Source organism: Acanthisitta chloris, unplaced genomic scaffold (genome assembly GCF_000695815.1).
Source record: "Acanthisitta chloris isolate BGI_N310 unplaced genomic scaffold, ASM69581v1 scaffold7077, whole genome shotgun sequence".
Lineage (NCBI taxonomy): Eukaryota > Metazoa > Chordata > Aves > Passeriformes > Acanthisittidae > Acanthisitta > Acanthisitta chloris.
Window position 1 is genome coordinate 1 of NW_008680847.1, and position 20099 is coordinate 20099.

Sequence of the window (20099 nt, forward strand, 5' to 3'; positions counted from 1 at the left end):
GTAGTATTTCTTTTGTTCTTCTGTCATGAAAATGTCTTGACCTCCAAGGTAAAATAACAAAAATAAAACTGATTACAGACAAAACTTTAAGTCTAATAATTCACAGGATTGCAGAACATGGTTTTAATAAACCATTTATTTGTTCTTATACATTGTTACCAAACCCAAAAGGCAGTAATTATTTCAAAGATTGTTAAAATACCTGATGAGTCTTGAAGGAAAAATAAAATGAACAAAGAAAAGCCCAGAACTTCTACCTATTTGTTATTAAAAAAATACATACCTGATTAATTCAACTAAATATGTAAAAAAATCCCTGTAAAAATATACATACCATAGATACTTATACATCTAGCATCATAAACTCCACATTGTAAATCAATCTACCAGAAACAAAACAGCTTCGAAGGTACAAAGATTCACTGCAAGGAGATATGCCTTCAGGGAAGACATATGAGGAGTAAAAAATTACTGATTTTACTTTTCAGGATGCATGTTTTGCCATTTGAGTACAGGTATCTCAGTTCAGGTGATAATACTTCAACAGTGTATATGAGGCTTGATCATTCCTCTACACTGTACAGACATCATCGAAAGCATGGGCTTACTGGAATTTCTTGCCTGACTAAGTGGACAACAGTCTGGATAAAAGGGTATCTAGAATGATATGTGTCATACACAAGTGGAAATACTTGTCAGAAATATGATTTTTATTGACAAGTAACCTTTTCTTCTTTCACACATTTGTTTGTAATTACATTCCAGCTATGCATGATGCCAAAACAGTGGCATTTGGAAACAAATTTCAGAGTCACAGGTGATTCCCTGACTTTGTCCCACTGACTTGGTCAAATGTAGTGTCAATCTTATTGATAAAGTAATGATGAATCTGGCTGAAGATGTGTTTGACTCTTTCAGCTGTGGCTCCATATATAGAAATGAATACCCTGCTAAGCATGCTCTCCTCACAAGTCCATTATTCACATAAAAAGCAGTTCCTAAAGAGTAAAGGTTTTGGAAGAAAAACAAAAAACTAATTTGCTAATTATGGTGGAAATGTGCTGTGACTCTGCTGGGAGACTTTATCCAGTGAAAAATTTAAAATTAAAAAAAAAAGCTATAAAAGAACTGGTATTGAAGTGGGGATTTCTTCTGCTGTGTCACTGATGTAATGGCTATCATGGGTGAACAAGTCATCCTTGTTTCAGTGTGCTGTCCATAGGGAGAATAGAGGTCTCCAGACAAGATACCCTTGAGGTGTCTTGAGGATTGCAATGGTTAGGAAATTGACAGCTAGTAGAACATTTCTTCCCCCATGGGAAGTAATGGAATGAAAGTAGGGGACACACAGGGCCCACAGAAATGCACACAGTTTAACTACACAGAGACAGTATATTGCAACATGAAGTCTTTCCCCATTCATATCCCAAGAACACTGCCCAAAATGGAGAGATGTCAGTAATGTGAAGACAGAACAAAGACATGAAAACCACTGCTGGGTAGCCATGTACTGCATGATCTTTACATTTCTGTGAGAACACGTGCATCTATAAATTCAGAAGACAGAGGACTAATGTATGCTAATTTGCTACATGAAATGGAAGATTATCATGTAGATAGAATTTTTCCAGCTTAATTGTATCTCCAGTATTTTACCGTCCTGGTGACAGTTACAACAGCTACAAATGTACAAGAGCTGTATACCACACTGCCAGAAAAAGCCCTTTAGCAGGAACCCTTTTCTGCCTTCTGAGTCATAATGATTCCAGTAGACAGTGTTTGCCAAGTGAACTTAATAGAACTTATAAACACCTCATTACTGAGTAAGGGTGCATTGTAACACACTGATTGCCAAAAATGCCAATAATATATATATAACCTTAGTCTTCCTCTCCAAGGATGACAAACTGAACCACCTTCCTTTTAAGTAGTGGATGCCCCTGATGTTTATTGCAAGGGAAGTGCAAACATCTTGGAGGATGCAGATGCCACCAGGCTTGGAATCGCAAACTCTTCCTTTTTCTTATGTGGGTCTGCAGATAACTGACTTAAAGGATCTGAAGAAGCAATATATGAAGCTGCATACTCCAGTCTTAAGTGGAAAGATTTACTTGAAGTTTCCACTGCAGTAAGTCTAGCAAGATTTTTTTTTCAGTACAATGAATCAAACTTGGCAAACCATCTACAGTCACAAATGCAAAAATTAGTACTGCCTTGCTATTACTTCTCTCACCTTAAAAAATATATTTAAAAATCAATATTCCTGTATGATTCTGCTCCAAATGTGTGCAGAAAAATAAGACTATTGTAGACCTTAGACAGAATTTATAGCTTAAGTAGCCAATAGAATTTAATTTGCCATCATTGCCTGCATTTTAATCTATTTAAATGCTCCTGGAGTTCTTGACACAATCCTGTGTTCATTTAGATAATAAAAGCAATTTCAGTTGAAAAGAAAAACCACGTATTTTCAAATGTCACCAATTTTCTTTCTCTTGCAAATTCACTACTAACTCAAGACAGTCTCCCAACCCTCATCTTATAACAGGGAGCAGTACTTTCAGCACTCAGCTTGTCTGTATTAGTCTTTGTAATTGAGAAGGCTGTCACAGTACTGCTATATGTTATCCCCTTTTCAATTCTGATATTGATAGTTTTGCATATTCTCTTCTTGCCTGTCAACTATTTGCTTAAGTCATCTGCATTTTCACATAGCTTTGTCACAGCACTGTAAGGGTAAGAAAAAACAAATACATAATTTTCTGATGTACAACATATCATTGGGCTGCACAAGGACATGGAGAACACTTAGAAATGCAGTCTAAGTTTAAATGACTTCAAATGCCTTAAAAAGCAAAGACTATTATTTCATTATTTTGAATTAACAGAAATTTTAACAGCTGATTTCTTTTTGTCTTTCTATTACTATGACAAATTTCAGACACTCATAGTTGTCCTTGCATACATTTGTTGAATGCTCAATAACAATGAAGTGTTGTGAAAATGAAGCACGTGATACTTATCTTCTTTTTTTGTTGGTTGAAGTTATCTATGATGACACCAATGAATAAGTTTAGGGTGAAAAATGATCCAAAGATGATAAAGGCAACAAAGTAAATATACATGTACAAGTTGTCCTCATACTTGGGCTGCATCCCTGTCTATGTAACATAGAAAAACAGCAATACAGATAACAGTTAAGACATATTACAGAAGACCAAGCAGGAGCAGAAGTTGCATCCAGATGGACAACAACTCCTTGACAAGGGGATAAAATCAAGTGCTTTGGAGCATAAGCTACATTTCCCTTATATTTGAACTTGAAAATCTGTTTAATACAGGCATCTGTAATTGCACACACAGACCTACCACTCCTCCCCTTTCTGTCTCTCCTTTCCGTCTGTCCTCTTTAAAACCATTTGATGTGTCACGTAGGTCCTACTAAATTTGACAGAAATGTGTAAATCTAAAGAGCAATTAAATTCCTATGGATTTCATGCAAATCAGGACTGGATAGAGGAGAGATGCCCACAAATAACAACATTAACAGAAAACCAGGCAAAATTTAGCCATTTTGAGATAATAGTCTGCAGCTCCAGATTAGCAATTGCAGTGATGCCACTTGACTATTTGGATTTTATTTGAAGACACCGGAAAAAATTGTTTCCTAATTTGTGCAATCTCAGTGACATAAATTAATAGGAAACCAGATCTCATTAGTTTTGATTTTCATAGATTACTTATTAAATTAGTAATACTTTATGTAGAGCTATAGCTAATTTTTTTTTACCTCCTGAAAGTATATGCACTTTATAGCGCACAGGTTTATATAGAAAATTTACCAAGGTTTTACATTTTAATTTTTTAGATTTTAGTCCATTTCAAATGCCATTCAAGAAACATTACATCAATCTTATATTTATTTTCACTCAGTAAATTTTATTTTTACTCAGTAGATTTTATACTGCACTCACTTCTCTAGAATCAACCGCAGCGTACATGATCTCCATCCATCCTTTAAATGTTGCCTAAAAACAAAATTTGTTAATATTTTCTATCAAAGCTCCAATTTGAAAACATTCTAAATAAAACAGTGTCTTCTGCAATGTATTTGCACCCACAAAAATAAAGAGGAATGCTTAAAATCTGGTAAACTACATGTATTCACAGGAAATAATTTATTGTAGAATACTTAAACACTGAATAAATTCTAATCTTCATGGAAATTCATATAAACTGTGTCAGATGAGTTGCAATCAATATCTGAGCATACCAGAAAAATTACAATTTATAACAAGGCTCCCCTTTCTAACTATAAAAAACCTGGAGGACTTGCCCAGAAGAAGAAATCAGCCACCATGAGTTGGCATTGTTCAGACAGAGTATGAAAATGGTCCTAGCAGAAACTCCAGAAGGTAAGTAGTCCCAAGAAAATCTAAGAAAATAACAGAATCGTAGAATGGTTTGGCTTGGAAGGGACTTACAGAGATTACGTAGTTCAAGCCCTCTGCCATGCACAGGGACATTTTTCACTACATCACAACTTTCAATGACAGGCCATCCACAACTTCTCTGGGCAATGTGCCCAAGTGTCTCACCACCTTCTTGTTAAAAAAATAAATAATTCTTCCTTGTGTCCAATCTAAATCTACTCTCTTTCACTTAGAAAACACTGCCTTTTGTCCTGTCACTACAGGAAGAATTTTCAGTCTTTCTTATAAGTCCCCTTTCTACACTGAAACAGCACAATAAGGTCCCCCTGGAGCCTTCTCTTCTCCAGACTCAACAACCCCAACTCTCTCAGCCTTTCTTCATAGAAAAAGTGATCCAGTACTTTGATCTTTTTCTTGGCACTCTTCTGGATCCACTCTAAGAGGTCCATATCTTCCTTTTACTCCTTGAATGAAGTATATGGAGAGAATCACCTCCCTCAGTCTGCTGGCCACACTTGTAGTTGGCCAGCCCAAGATATTACTGACTTTGCAAGCGTATCCTGTGCAACCACATGCCAGCACATGTTCAATTTTTCACCACCAGTATCCCCAAAACCACCTCTGTGGGGCTGACCTAAATCCCTTCATTTTCCAGCCTGTACTGATACCGGGGATTGCCCTGAACCAGGTGCAGGACTTTGCATGTGGCCTTGTTGAACTCCATGAGGTTCAAGAACCTTAAGGTTGCTGAGGTTGCTCGGCATGGCATTCCATCTATCAACTGTACTGCTCAACTTGGTGTCATCTGCAAACTGCTTAGGGTGCACTCAATTCCATTATCAATGTCATTGACGAAGCCATTAGATAGCATTGGTCCTGGTGCAAACCCTTGACAGACACCACTTGCTACCAATTTTCACTTGGACACTAAGCTGCTGACTGCAAATCTTTGAGCACAGCCATCCAGCCAATTTCTTATCCCTCTCATGGGACTTCATCAAACTCACTCCTGTGAGCTATGATATTAAGTGCAAACAAAGTGTGAATGCTATGTTTACTGGAAATATTACATAGATGAACTGCATATGCAAGAAATGTTACAAATGTCCCAACAGTTCAAAGCACTGCCATTCTCCAAGCTGGCAATTTTATGCAAATGCCCAGTGCTATTTAGCAATAGCTATTCTTACTCCCTGAAGCAATCAGACAGTAGCCTGCTAGCACAATACTAACTACTCAATACTACCACTTGGAAATTTTTAAAGACATAGTAATTATCAGTTGCTTAGAAGAACAAATAATTTGCTAGAAGCAGTTTGTCAAGTGAACCTGATTAAGAATATATGTTTCTGTCTCACTGGCTCTAAGTTAGAGATGCTGCTTCTAAAAGGCTTGTGCTTAGAAGTCTAGCACTAGTAAATTCTGCAACTGTTCACCTAGAGCTTGAAAAACAAACAAAAAAAGAAAAACAAGAGGAAGGAAAAAGTGAATTTAAAACCTTTTTCTAAATCGATAGTTTGCTCTCTTCTCATTTGAAGATCAGATGAGCCCTAGAATGCATCTATTGGAGGACCATGGCAAAAATCTTTGTCAATATATGCCTTAACAGATAAAGCAAGTAAAAGAAAATTAAACCTAGCTGCATACTTTTAACTAGATATTAACGAGATGCTGTATTTCTGTAGAACTTGGAAAAGGTACTAGCAGCTGGGTGCCAAGGAACTTTGTATCTATCAAGCAAATATTAGATATTCCTCCTCTTCCAAAATGGCCAGAAAGATGTTTACCATAAGCTTATACATTACTTAGCTTTATAGAACTTAATTATAAAATCAAATCCCATATCCATTCCTATATTGTAAATAACACTGAAAATTATGGAATTAAGTGTTACTGCTAAAAAAATTAAAGCTGGAAAATTTATACACTTACTACTTGAAGAAGAGAAAGATAACCAGCTCCAACATTATCAAAGTTTACTTTCACATTTTTCCACCGAACACCTCCAGTAGTCAGCCTCATTTGTTCACACATAGTTTCATTACTGACTTGCTCTGGTGTGAGCATCTTATCATTTGTGGTGTTAACGCAGTGGTAGAACTTGCCAGCAAATAAATTTACTCCCATGATGCTGAAAACTAGCCAGAATGTAAGACAAACCAGAAGTACATTCATAATGGATGGGACTGCTCCAGTAAGAGCATTCACGACCACCTAGTAAACAAAGACAGGGAAAAAAAACCTAAAAAACCCACAAGGATTATTTTTTTTTAAAACTATAGAAGATACAATGTAAAATATTACATGACACTGAAGTAATGCAAATAGAAATGGAATAATGCATGTAATACAATCAAACCAGCTACTGTAGACATTCAAAACAGACATGCAGTTCAGTGTTCCTCCATGGTTTTACAGTTAGGCATATTTCAATGGATTTGGTTTACACATTACTTCATTTTTTTCCTTACCCTCATGCCTTCAAAGCGTGACAAAGCCCTTAGAGGTCTCAAAGCTCTTAATGTTCGGAGGGATTTAATTGCACTAAGTTCTGAGAAACCAAGGGCATTAGCAACTAAGCTAACCAAGGAGACCTAGAGGAAACAAAACAAAAGAATGTTTTTTTAATATTTCACAATACAAACGCCTCGAGGATGAAAACTTTGATCCAGATATTGAGGAAAGGTTTACAAGGTCCCTAATCTTCTAGCAAGAATTAATAAAGAACAAAAATTGAAAAAATATAACACTGCATGTAAATTTCAGAACTCTTTAAACAAAAAGATACCTTCATCTCCAGAATTTTCATCACATTGTGCTAGTGCAGATCTTACTTATGTAAAATGGAGGGCAATTTGGATAAAAAGAATTTGAAAAAAAGCTCATCTTCCCGATAAACTCAGCCAAAGACCAAAATGTATTGAAAACCTAGTTCCACTGTACATGCCATGTTACAATGCTAAACTGTGCTGTACTACAGATGCATTATTAATCCCTTGATTTTCTGCGAGCCAGCACTATTTGCTTCTGCTAACTTGCACTTAGAAGAATTCACATAATAGCAGCTATATGAATAACTACTAATTCATATTGCCTGCCACAGAAAACAGGCTTGGAAGTGATATATACTCAGACAGACAGCACTCTGACATGTGTGACTACTAACTGCATGACAGACACAAAAAAATACCAATGTCAATAAAATTACCTAAAAGCAACGCACTCAAAAGCACAGAAAGCACTTTCCTGAGAACTGGAGTTCTACAGAGTAAACAATTTAATTGTGAGCTTTGCTTTGTTGTCTCTTCAAACTAACGAAATCCGGATATTTAAAGATCATAATAACAAGTACCAGAAGAAAATCTATGTTTACCTCCATTTGGCAAAGAGCACTGTTTCCTGTGTTTGAGCTTCAACACTGAAGTTAAAATTTCTAAGTCCAAGCATGATCAAGAAGCTGGGAGATTTGTTTTAGAGTTATCTACCTCTAGGTTTGAAATGAGTTAAACAATGCCACATTATAAAATACGTAGACAATGAGGAGAAACTGGTTATTTTTTTACGTCTTTTAAACATAGCATGATGTATTTTAATATAATCAAGGGTGATTTAAAAATAAAATAAAATCATACAATCCAGACAAAACTAATCAAATTAACACAGGGAGCTCAATAACTGTGCAATATTTGAAATATGAGTGAGTGATCCCTACCTCTATTTATGAAATAACCACAGAAAACTTTAGATAATTCAGTTGCTGAAGTAATTTTAATAAAGCCATGTAGTTCAAGAGAAGAAAATTTCATTAAGATAAAAAAAGGAAAAAAGAAAACTAAGAAAAGATCCAGAAAAAGAAGACATTCACTAAGTGGAATCACCTTCATTATGCTACCAATCTGACTTCCTACACAAACTGAAGTATAATACTCAGTTTCAGAAGACTGTGCCTTCTTTAAATTCAAATGCTAGTCAAACATTTAGCATAGAAAGTGTTGGTCCATATGAATCCATCAAGACCTTAAGATCATTACGCCTTCCATTCATATTTCTAGAGAAGATATAGAGAAGATGTTTCAAGTATTCCTGTTAGACAACCATATTTTCTTATATAATGCACTTGCTATATTTGCATATTGACATCATAAGAAAGCTTCTTCCTGCAAGATAAGCACATCTCTACTTAATGATGCTATAATTTTATCTTTCTTTGAAAATTACAATACAATTTAATACATTGCTTTTTTTCTGGTTACTATTATTTCGGAGGGAAGAAAGTAGAAGGAGGATAGTTAATTTCATCAAATGGTGCTGAAGTCAATTAAAACTAATTTGTCCATTACCATTTGTGGAACTCTGTGTATGTGCTTAAAAGCATTCTTTTTTTTTAAAAAAAAATAGAATCATAGAATCAAACAGGTTGGAAGAGACCTCAAAGATCATCGAGTCTAACCCTACTGTGGTTACTAGACCATGGCACTAAGTGCCACATCCAGTCTCATCTTGAAAACCTCCAGGGACAGTGAATCCACCACCTCCCTGGGCAGCACATTCCAATGCCCACATCCAATCCATCTCGATGACTGCAGCGGATTTCCCATTAATTATAAAATAGTTATAATCTTTCATTTAACATTTGAGTTAAAATAAAGAAAAAATCAGATGTCTGCTATCCATAAAGAAAGTGAATATATAATAAAATAAAATATTCAGCTCACTCAAAGGCAGTCGTAATCTCTTTTTTTCCTTTTGCCTATTGAGGGTATCTTGTTTTGCAGAATTTAATCTTAAAGAGGAGAACATCTTGTGCTTGCTAAATTTCATACAGATCAATATATCTGTTCTGGGAACACATGTTGACTTTATACTTTGTGCAAGTATTTATTGGGTGTTCACAACAGAAGAAATGGAGAGGACTTGAAAGGAGAAAGCAGAAAACTGCATTTCACAGAGAAAACATATCTCATGTCACCGAGTTATTCAATTTTCTCAGAATGGGGGTTCACTAAAAGGAGAAACACAGCTGAACGAGAAAGACATAATAAACACCACTTGTGCTTTTCCCTCAAAAAAATCTGCTTTAAAAAGAGCATTAGGTAAGTTTCAGTTCTATTGGTAAGGGACAATTTCTGTCCTAGATTCCGGATACCATCCAATTACTAGGGTTTTCTCCTGTCCGCTTGCTGAGTTTCCACTCCAAAATCTACGCAAAGAGCAAGAACTTCTTTAAAAGAACATATCGTGTAATGTCACTAAATAATTTATTTGGAGTGTAATTTCAACACGAGTTTTTATTGTTATTGTTGAAGAACAATTGTCCCCTGCAGTTCTGTGTCACTGACTCCTCATTAAGCCCAGGATCAAATATCCTACTGTCCTACTCCATGTGCTCACTTTAATTTCCCTTTCCTTTCTGTATCTGCTTCCTCCTTCTTCTCTGTCGCCATATCCAGAAGACTAAAGTTAAATCAGCTGGTAGTCCTCACTCAGCAGTTGGGACTCAGCACAGTAAAACACAGAACACATGGAGTCAATGATAACTTAAAGACAGGTTCAGTTACTCACTGAATAATTACAATGGAATCTTATTCACTGGTATGTAATTTTCTGTTCTTTTAAACCTAATGTATATTATTCACTGTATCAGACTGGAGTTACATAAAAGGACAGAAACAACAGAAACAGGCTACTTAGGAAGTATAGTACCTACATCAACAATCAGGAAGTCCAGCCAGCACCAAGCATTAGTGAAGTAAGCCTGAAAACCATAGGCCACCCATTTTAGCACCATTTCCAGAATAAAGATGTAAGTGAAGATTTTATCAGCATAGTCCAATACGATTTTTATAGTCTTGCGCTGTTCAATATATATATCTTCAAAAGCCTGTGAAGAATGGGTTACATGTATGTCAGATATTCCAAAGTCTTTGGAAATTACAAATTAAGTCAGAAGAACTGAATTAAAACAGCACAGTAAAATCACTTTCAACTTGAGATGTTTTACCTTGAAAAACCAGTATGAGCAGAAATTACAATGGCATTCTTTCTGAGTTTTAGATTTTTATAATTGTCTGACAATGGAATTTCAATATAATGGCCGAAACTGCCAAAAAGGTTTTTAGAAATTTCAGTAATAGTCAACACAGAATTATAATCTGTCACCCTAAAAAGTCCAGTCAGGCTCAGTCAGAAGGTAGTCTCATTGTTACATTAACTTCAACTAATATTAAGAAAATTATGAGCTACAAAGACCAAATATTATGTGGCTGATGGTTTTTGGTGGTTTTCAATATTAGGTGCTGATGGCAAGGTTTTAGTTGTGGGAGACTGCAGGGGTGGTAAATGAGAGAAGAGACCCAGGGGCTTCTTTGTGCTGGCTTCACCACAGACCAAACACAGGAAGCAGCTGAGCCCAACACTGAAGCTGGTGGTGTCTCCAGGGAAACACAGTGAATAAAGGCAAAACACTGCATGGCAGTATGAGGGCTGAAGCAAAAAAAAAGTGGGAGAAACTACCTTGCAAACACCAAGATCAGAGATTAAGGCAGTGACATGATGCTTTAGGTGCTGGAGCAGAAATAATGGCAGTATAAACAAAATCCTATGTCAATCAACAACCAAAATGAACCCAAGCTACATGAAGGACTAAATGTCACTGGGAATAGTACAAAGGAAGTCAAGAATTCCTATGTAACAGCCTAGAAATACTGAAACTAAAACTAGCAAAAAATCAACTGAGAACACGTTGAATTCAGTACCTATACTGCTGTTGGGTAAAATGTAGAAGAATTTGAAGTAGAATAATTGTATTTATTGTATACAGTTCATTTTGCATGACTTTTATTATTTGTTAGACCAGATTTTTAGCATAACCCTTTTCATACACACACATATCACCTTGTATTGATCAAAAATACACTTGCAAAATTTTAATGATTTACTTTAAATGCAATATCCAAAATGTTCTGAGAATTTAGTTCCAAGTTCTCTTTCAAGCAACTTGGTATTTTTTTTCTTAATGAACCCAGATGTGCTATAAAACTCTAAGCCCTACTTACCAGAGCACCGCTGCTGAGAAGAATCATGAAGACAATGAATGTTTCAAACCAGTTGTGTTCTACTATCTTGTAACAGGTTTTTCGAAGGTTCCACCAGATTTTTCCTTTTGTGCTTTCCATACTGCCTTTACAGCATTTAAAGTGCTGTATACAGCCTAATGGTACCAAAAATAACAAATTGTTAGATGGTAGAATTTTAATTGTCCTGAAAAAGCAAATAATTCTTAACTAGCTCCTGTTTTATGAAGTTCAAATTACTTCAAGTTACACTTCAAACTACTGTGTGCTCCTTAAAGCATCCTTACCTTCTCAATTTGATACTTTAGATGTAGGAAAATTTGCACGTACACAATTTATTTTCTCTACTCTGATGATACATCAAGCTTATAGTAGAGTCATCTATTTGAGCTAATTTTAATTTATAAACACATTTAAAAATATTTTCCAATTTACATACAGATAATCAAAGAATGTGAGAATTGTCAGGGAGTAGAAATAAAGAGCATATACTGCATGAACTAGCTGAAGAGTACAGAAGCTTCTTTTTTAAAAGAACTTTTGCCTCTCACCTAAGGGTCAAATAAGCCATAGACATAAACACCCTTTATTTTATTATACCGAGGAACGACTGCTGCTTCAAGGACTGACTAAGGATACCACTTTCATGGCATAAACAAATGGTTTAACTGGAGACTGTGAGACCTTTTCCATGTGATACAGATTGTGGAAACCATCCACAAAACCCTGCTTCACTGTGAAGAGCTCCCTACCTTATCAAGAGGCCTTGAGGCATCCTTTCCAACGAACCTCAATATCTGCCTAGCTAATAGTAGTCTCCTTAATTCTTTGAAAATTATTAATCACACAGAAATATAACCAAGTTGAAATTACTTTAATGGTTCACCATAGCATTATTCTAGTTTTCCTGTGTCATTAAGTTCCTATGTTATAAGTAAGTTATGCTATGTTTTATCAGCTCAGATAAAACAGCTACCACTGTGAAGAACATGGTTTACCTTACCTTTAAATAATCAAAATGCTTACATTATGAAAAAAATAATATTATGGCCAAGGATTGATAGGTATCACATGAAGATAATGAAGAATTGTAATGTAAAATGATTCAAGAAATCTACATTTGTTTGGTTTTTTTAAATTAAGAGCTTGATATATATCAATATAGCCCCACATTCCAAAACAATTTTATTTTTTAAAGATGAATAAAACAATACTTTGGAGGACAAGACTCCTAGCCTGAATCAAAGGTGTCTTTGAAACAGTAAATCACAAAATATGGACAGAGCTAATCCTGGAAGATATTTTGTTTTGAATGATTTTACTCACGACTTAAAAGGAAAGTAAAATCTGTAATATCACAAAACCCAGGAATTTTTCTCTGACACAGTAAATTTCAGTAGTGCCCTAATGGATATAGGTATGCAGAACTAAGATAAATCAAAACTTCTAAGGACACACAAGTATGGTGTTAAGATTTCTTTACTTGACTAAAAGCATAAGATCTCAGCCACCTGTTGCATCCCACGTTACATTTATGCAGCCTCTCCCCAGTAATGGTGTAAGGCCAAGACAGTAAGTCTATTGTTGGATTCAAACTTTCCAAGACCTGAACCACCCACTGAATCGCTTTCTAACACTAGGATGTGACCATGCGTAATCACATGATTCTAGTTTAAATTTCTAACCCCAAATTTTATTTCTGTACCTTCTGTAAAGCATGCCTGTAGTTCTGATGCTTTTTCTGGTTCGCTTTCAGTTTTATCCTCTCCAAAGAGAGCTAAATTAACTGTGCTTCCTTCAGATGAGCTGCAGAAATTTAGCTTCTGAAAATAAAATTTGGTAACATTTTTACTTTACTAATATTTACAGTTTTAGAACTGTAATTAACTTTAAGCATGCAACAGGGTGTGCCAGTTATAGTAAAACCAATATTTGTCACCAGAAATACACACAAACACCCACATGTAGCAGTCAATGCTGTTGAAATGTGCATAAATAATCCACTTTCTACCTAAAGTTTGCAAGGCGTATCAGGTAATCGTTCATGGAATTTCAGAATTTCTAGTCTAAATACAGTACAGTGTTATCACTAATCAAATTAACAGCTATCAAGTTGATTTTCTGATATTCTATTTATTTTTTTTTCCTACTCTTACGTTCTTATACATTTCAACTGGCATTAATTTGCATTCTTTTTTGCCAATGCACATATGTGGTACATTGTGCATTCTGAAACTACCCATTACTCTGGTACACATACCTGTACAGTCAACACCCAGAAACTATTGTTTTATTTTAGAAATTAAAATTACGTAAGTCACATTAGTTTCAAAAAAATGAAACAAAAAAACCCCAACCAATAAAAGAATAAACCTTAATTTTTCTTTTACTTTGCGATCTGCCTGTCTATGGCAAAATTCACTGCTTTGGAGATTTTAAAGGAAGAGGTGGTGTCCTGTACACTTTATCTCAAGTATGAGTACCAAACTAAGTCAAAGTAGTTTTGGTCACAGCATTCTCTGACATTTTAAAATGCTATTATCAGGAAGTATATAACATCATGAGGTCACAAAGTAAATGTCTGTTGGGAATGATGTAAGCACACTTTGTAAAACCACCTTGGTTTTGTCAAATCAACACCATTTTCATTAATTTAGATACACTTGCAGGATGAAGAGTCATTTAAGATATAAAAGCAGACAAGTCACTATCCAATCAAGATGTATTTACACCTCAATCGTGAAATGTGAAAGGAGAAAATAATTTTAGGTGTTAACATTTTCTTCTATATTTGTACAAGATGACTGAGACAATAAAATAAGTAGCCCAGTGTTCTGCATTAACTTTTATTAAAAATGGGCTACTTGTATTGTCTACTTTGTTGCTACTTTACAAACTGATTATCTAGAATAGAATTCTCATATTACTCATGTTTACTGTAAGCATGTCTTCATTTTTATTAGCACTAATTTAAAAACAGCAATATTCACAGCCAACAAATTTTCCTATCATTAATTCTACTGAACCTGAGGATAGCACTATAAGCCTCTAGAATTTTACTAATATGCAGCTTTCATCATTCCATGACATAGCATATATATATATTGCAAAATGTTGCAGCGGTGGTGGGTAATCTGCCATACTTCATTAAATTATAAATTAAATTACTAATTTCAAAAATGTATTTTTAAGAGCAAGGAAGTTTTGTGTCATATAGTTAATAAAAATTAAAACAATGTTAAGTACCCTCAGTCATTTGACCTGTAAGCTTAGTACACCGTTTGAGCAGATGACATGAATTCAACTGAGAGAATATGAGATGAACAACCACAAACACAAAAGAAACTGAAAAGATTCAATGTGTTTATAACATGAAGTTATATATCTCATATAATTAATTGTAGATGAATCGGGGATTAGACATTTTTTAAAATCTATTTTTAATTAAGAAAGGCAATTTTCTTGACTCTGGAAATCAAATCAGAGTTTCCTGAACTATTTTGATATAAACCAGGTACCCAGGCATCCTCTTTCTTCCATGGACAGTGTAGGAAATAGTCCTAGTGCTTGAAGAGTTATAGATTTAATTAAACATTGGTTCTCTATTTCTTGTGGGTTGCTCATATATTCCAGTAAGATGCAGTTAAAAAACAACAACAAAACCCTAGATAGTAAAAATCAATATGCATAGAAGAGTTTCCTGTTCTAATTAAAAATTCATCTAGTGCTTTTCTTTTTAAAAAGTTTGCAGGAATCTAACCGACTTTGTGAATCACTCCAGGAAGAGGACTTTTAGGAAAGACTGAAATGTTCATCCTTCACCTTCCAGGGCACTTAGCTGCTGTTGAAAGTTTACCAAACTGAGGTAAGAAAGCCACATTGTATATACACTAAGCACTGGATTGAATGGATCAACTGATATACTCAAAAGTTCATTAGCTGCCTTGATGTTTACAAACCAGCAGCTAATCATTTTTGTTAGAGAAAATTTCCTCAATATCTTTTTTGTTTTTCACTGTTGGCAGTGAAAAGCTATTTGGATTCTGAATACACTAATTTTTTCAATATAAATATCTACTGTACTGTTATCAAGTCAAAATTTGATGCTTATGAACTTTCTTTTTTTCCTGAAGGATTCAAGGTATAATGGCACAAATACTTGCAAAAATAATGTTACTACTACAAATTGTCCCACTGAAGCCACTTATGATTGCTTGAACTAATTAGTGAGCACTGCCTTAAAAACAAGAAATGAAAATGAACACAATATTTCAGATAAAGATTTTAAAGAAAGCTCCATAATAAGTGCTAATAATATGTAGGCCATGGATTGTTCACATGATGCTACCTACTGTGCATTTAACTTACAAGTCACTGACATAGTATAGGAAAATCTGGTAAGTTTCCCAACCTCCAAAGCAAAGAACAAACATAAGAGCAATACAACTGTTAGGAGGAGGAATAAAAGGGAAACATGGTTTTGTGTAATTCAAAAAAACCAAACCCACAGGAAGACTGTGATACATAGCCTCATCTTTTAATTTACTAAGGATCTCTTGTTTTTTCCCTTTTTAATTTGAGAAGACCAAGTCTCTTTTTGATGGGGAAGAGGTAAAGAACTACAGTAAAATGTAAAAGATGACTAATAACAGCACTTATATTCATAAGAGAGTAAATTCAGGAACCTCTTAGAAAACAAGATCCAAAAATATTACTAGGTAGAAACACAACAGAAAACCTTAGCACACCTGTGTTACATCTCTTAATATACCATCCATCGACTATTTGTCTAGTTAATCAGACCTATTTTGAGCAGGAAATACTTCAAAAAGAAAAAAAACAAACCCTCATTTTTCCATTTAGCACTAGCTATTAAATAAACATAAAAAGGACACTAAGCACTTTTTCGTAATCATCATCTTGACTTATTGCTGAGTATGGTACTCTTCAGCATAAACAGCTAGTAAAGTCACTTGTATTGAGAAAATTTTATCTATCTTTTTCGGAAAGGATAAAAGTAGGCATGTCTATAAATAAAGCTCGCAAATGATTTGCTTTGTAAAGAAATCAAAAGTATTCTCCATAGAAAGTACTTTTTTTTCAACAAACTAAACCCAAAACCTACTCCTATTTCTACTCTATGTAACATATTAAAAACTCCTTGTTTACTGTTTTGCATGCTGCTCTGCACTTGTCCAGATTTGTGACAGCTGAAGCTTGAAGCAGGAGCAGTGTCCCATAACCAATACCCAGCAAATGAGACTCATCCCCCCATACTTGGGAGCACTAAAATGGGACACTACCACATTCTACTCTCCCCTACATAACTGCCTTTTCTAAAATGGTTTGGGAAAATCCTTAGAAAAATATTTTTTCTATTCCTTCTTTCTGATCAGCTTACAGGCTCCCTGGACACAAAAGTAAGACCTATATATTTCCAATATATAAAACAGTGCAAAAGAACACATGTAAGATAATCAGGATTCAACAACAACATGATATGAACATAATTTGTGCCTGGAGAAGGAACACCTCAGTGACCCCTAAATGGCAAAGAGCAGAACTGCCCAACTATTCAGAAAAAATACATAGCTTTCTAATGGTTGTCTTAATTTCACCCTTAACCTAGATTTTCCTATCTTTATGTTTTTCTTGTTTGAAGTTCCTTATTTCTATAGTTTTAAAACACCCAGATTTATTCAGACATCTACATAGAATTCTACATAGAAATTTTGATTGAAATTATGTTTTAGGTCTGTTGTTCTAAAACACAAAGTAACTGGAGTAAGTTCACAAAGCAACAATTACTGATGATGAAGAACAAAACTTATATAAATGATTCCCTAACTTTCAGTCTTACAGACATATATAAACTTCGTGTGTAGAATATAACTAAATCATTACACCCATACTCAAAAGAACTATGCATATGTATAAAAAAATGTTTGATGGTTCCTAGAAGTGTATCTTTCATCCTATATTTAAGCTTCTATGAGAAAACTGGAATGTAAATTATAAAAGCATTGTGAACAAACACAAAACAATTTATATCAAAGATATAAACATTTTAGCACACAAGAAACTGTATATATGTAATATTACAAAGGCACTGGTCAAATGAACATGATCAGAAAATGTTCATAATTACATGATAGCTAAAAACATGGTATAACACATGAACAGAAAACATCAAGTGAAGATTACCTTTCCATTTTCATAAAATCATAGGTTGTTAACCTCTTTTAAACTAGAAAACTCTTGATGATTATTAATTCAGTTAACAATTAAAAACCTACAAAGCATGCAGGTTATGCCACAGAAGTAGTACAGAAAATACCAAAAGGAGAGAAGTACATGTTGGTGTTGCCCTCAATCATGCTGTGATGTGAGTCATGGGACTCAGCTTACAGAGTGGCTGTGCATGTTTCCACTGCATTGCAACATATGGGAAAAATATATTGTAGCTGAGTAGCATGCAGGCCAATCAGTCTCAAATGTGATCATATATGTACGATTTGTTTAGGTAACCTGTGTAAACATGCTGATACGTTGCTCTGCCTGGTTAAAAAGCACCAGATCTGCATTCTCGAGTGATCCAGCTTGATTTTACTCCTGTGAGAAGTAAGAATGGTACGCAATGAAGTTAAAACATGGGACCCTGTAGGTTGTTTTAGTTCTGGAAACAGAAGTGTGGATTCCTACTTATTTAAAAATGTGTTTTCTAGATATGTCATACATTTGCAAAACAACAATTATAGCTGCAGATGAGAACTCTTAGCATACCCAAAAATATAATGGAAGAGGAAAGATTAGCAGAATATATAAAGTTCATAGATGTATATTAGACTTGGGCCTGAGCATAAACACCCCACAAACAAAAAACCAAACCACCCCCAAAAATTCCACCACCCTAAATCCTCCTCCTAAAACCCAACCCAAACCAATTAAGACAGACAGAAAGACCCACATTATGTGTATTATAGCTTTAACCATACTTTAAAGGTCAAGTTACTACCATTTAAAGGAATAGAAATATATTTCTCCTTGCATTTTATTTTCAGGATTATACCTGGTGTTCACTAGATGCTAAATATGTATCTAGGATACACTTTGGGAAAGAAGCTGCAGGCAAAACAAAACAAGAAGTAAATCATATCACACCAAACACAAAAGCCTCTAGATAAGCAGTTTTTTCCAACATTGTTAAATTTTTTTAGTGCATGACTTAAAAAAAAAATAAAAATTTCATTACAGTTTAAGGTGCATTATGGATTACAGCAGATATATAGCAATGAAAAACAAAACCCCATGCCTAGCAATAAACTTCTAATTTCCTAAAGTACCTCACATCTATCATTTACAGTCAACTGGGGTAAATCTAATCGCACTTCTCACCCATGACTTCTCAATGGCTCATCGAATAATGTAGTTATATAACAACTGCAATATTAACTGCTCCCATTTAAAAGAAAAGTCTAAAAGAAAGGGCTGAAGTAATCTACAAAATGAAAGTTTCCTTACTGACCATGAACTACTGTGCATGAAATACTTTTTTGCTGTTAGTTTATGTATCTCCTATGGTTGCTTTCAACTATGCCAAACTTTTCCAAAGTACCTTATAAACAGCTAATGCTTATGCTTCATCTTGAATATCAGGGGTGAGAAGGCACAGATTTTGCAATTTTAAAATATAAAATAGCAAAGAACCAGGAGTCTTCAACTGAAGGATCATTTCCTGATAAGAGTTAGATTTAACACAGTTATCAGAGCAAAAGTAAATTACCTGAATTTATCAAATATTCCTTCCATAAAACCAATTTCTATTAAAAACTAAGAAGCCCCGTACCCTTTAGTCACAATAATAACACATAAAAGATGAGCAGCTGTTCAGCAGACATTATAGATTCATTATAAAGCACAGTTAATATTTTTGAAAAAGTCACAAATATAATTTGCTTTGCTTTAAAGTGGCCTGTTAGTAATTGAAGGTCTTCGCTACTGAGTGGTAAATGCAATAAATGTAATAACAGAATCTCCAAAAAGTAGATGTAACAAATCGAGTGTCAGGAAATTATCTGGTTAAATCATAAAAATAAGAATAATACTACTGAACACTGCACTCTACAATAAAAGACACACTTAAAGAGTACCTTGTTACACCTTTCTAAATTTCATTTCACTGCACTTTGCTAGAACAAACATATTTTCTAAGGTTTGGAAATAACATGGGCAAATTAAATGCCAGCTCAAAACAACAAAAAAACTAAAAAGCCCCCAACCAACCAAACTCCTCCCAAACCCAACAAAACCCCAAAACAAAACAGACTCACCAAAAAAACCCCCAACCCAACACCAACCAAAAAATACCCCACAAACCCCAAACAAAAACCACCCAACCAACCATACAAACAAAATCCATAACAATCTAGACAAAGCAATCCAGGCTGGAGTACAGCTGTCTGCACAAGTGGCAATACTCTATTAATGTCCTCATGTGTCTTCATGTGCCAGGGGTGTTGATACCAGACAGAGTCTGCTCTTGAGCCACAGATTGCAATCTGAATTTTCAAAGTGTCTCTCAGGATCCTGCTGA

The 20099-nt window shown here is 34.7% G+C and overlaps 1 pseudogene; it reads right to left on the reverse strand.

Moving 5' to 3' along the window:
- Positions 1 to 3: 3 nt before the first annotated feature.
- Positions 4 to 20099, reverse strand: part of LOC103805237 — a 41538-nt pseudogene continuing 21442 nt past the window's right edge.